Source organism: Rhinatrema bivittatum, chromosome 5 (assembly GCF_901001135.1).
Source record: "Rhinatrema bivittatum chromosome 5, aRhiBiv1.1, whole genome shotgun sequence".
In the NCBI taxonomy this organism is placed as follows: domain Eukaryota; kingdom Metazoa; phylum Chordata; class Amphibia; order Gymnophiona; family Rhinatrematidae; genus Rhinatrema; species Rhinatrema bivittatum.
The window spans coordinates 356,320,752-356,322,805 of record NC_042619.1 but is presented as its reverse complement, the minus strand read 5'-3'; positions in this window follow the sequence as shown (position 1 = coordinate 356,322,805).

Sequence of the window (2,054 nt, the reverse complement as noted above, 5' to 3'; positions counted from 1 at the left end):
CACTGTAGAAGACCTGGAACATAATTGCTATATCTGCCCCCTGGCCCTGTTGTTGCTTTTCATACGAAATGCCTTTCTCGGTGAAAAGAGGCCGGCAATTATTTGTGGCAAACTGCTCTAATAGGAGATAAATAATGTTTATTGCTCTCCAAAAACATCCTACTCCGAACATTTCGTTTTAAAAAAAATTTTGTTTACATGCCATTTTGTTGTATTTGTTTTTACAGGTTTTAGGTTGTATTTTTGCACTATTTATATTTGTGTCTGTTTTGCATGCTGTATTACTACTTTGAGGTTCTTTCGAAAAGGGGATAAGAAGTATGACAAATATAATTGTCTTAAAAATCTCCCTTTTCTTCCATTTTTAGTTTCATAAAATAAACTAGCAAAAACAAATAGACATGCATGCTTTTGCATACTAAAAGATCTTAATAAATATTAAATTTCCATTTTTCACTGGTCGAAAAGCAAGTTTCTGATATGTCATATTGTGAATTATTTTTCTGGTTCAAGGGAAAGTTTTCCACTTGGCTGGTACAATAAAACTAAATTCACATGTGCCTCATTGATGCACCCTTCCTGAGCTGTATAACCATAACATTTTATAAAGATTTTTGCCCCTGAATCTTTTTGTGTTATACGTATTGTAGCACATTTTTCAATTTTGCAGCAGACATGCCAGGACGACAGAACAAAAGATTTAAAATATTTTTTAAATGTATGACTGAAATAACCAAGTGCAATTGATTCAAGTTTAAAGAATTGTCTCAGTTTACAAAATAAAAAGATAACCTTGGGTTTATCATACCACTTAACGGTAGAAAACTGTGAACATAGTTAAACAGTCCACCAGGTGGCGCTGATCAAAGACTTTTTTTCTTCACCACTTTTGAGAAAGGAATGGCCAACTATGATCCTTGGCCATTTCCAACAGATCTATTTATTTGTTTCGAATATCCATAATTAATACTCAAATGCTAAATTCTGAAGAAATCTGATCTGAGACCCTGGTTAATTTCCATATTTTGGTTACCTTTGAGGAGCAGAACTAGCCAGTCCTGTTTACAGGGATCTCACTGTTATAGAGCTAGGATGCAAATCAACAGTTCTCATCTCTTGTCCTTCTAGCTATGAAATAGGTCTGTTTTTTAAAGTAACCCAAAATATGCAGATTAACATTGTTCTTAGACCAAATATATTGCATGCGTATCCATGAGGTTATCCTTAAAACCAGACATGTTTGAGGAACAGAACCGAGAACCAATGATGTAAACGAAATTTTAAAAAGCAGCGAGTACAGCACTAGGATCCCTGCAAATTCCAGACATGCTTGGTCACTTACATCCTACACGACTAACATGGGAACTTTGAAACCGGCACGCGTGCGCCCATTTGCGTACGCCCAGGTACGTAGTCATTTTGTAACATACGCACGCATTTTATAAAATAGCCTGGCTGCGCGCATGTGTGTGCCAAATTTTAAGTGGGAACTTGCATGTGCATGCAAATGCCACTTCTACTGCAGAAATCCCAGTTTTTCCAGTTCGTCTCAGGTTTACCCAGTTGAGAGAGGTCCTACAACCCCCTCCCCAAGGTTTGATAGCCTCCCTCCAGTTAACTCTGACCCTTAAAACCCTGCAGATCTGCCTAGTTTTCTTGCTTTTTTTTTTTTTTTAACTTGCATGGCATCCACAGCAGAAGTAAAGTTATGCGGCAGGTCGTGTAAGTATATTCGCACTCATCTTAGGGTCACGTCCTGAAATGCCCATGCCCCACTCAGACCTCACCCCTGCCACACCCCCCATTTTGAAAACTTTCACGTTGCAACATTTATGCACGAATCCAGGTGGCTTTTAGAATTCACTCGGCGTGTGCGAGCCCGACATATTTGCGCATCCCCCAATTGATCCGCGCACCGGGCTTTTACAATTCACTTTTAATGTTGTGCAGATATTGGTTTTGGTCATGTACAGCATCCAGTATGTGACAAAAGCAACCTAGGAATTATCTGATAGCAAGTGCTCTACCCAGAGAGCACTGTTGGTATTATGAGA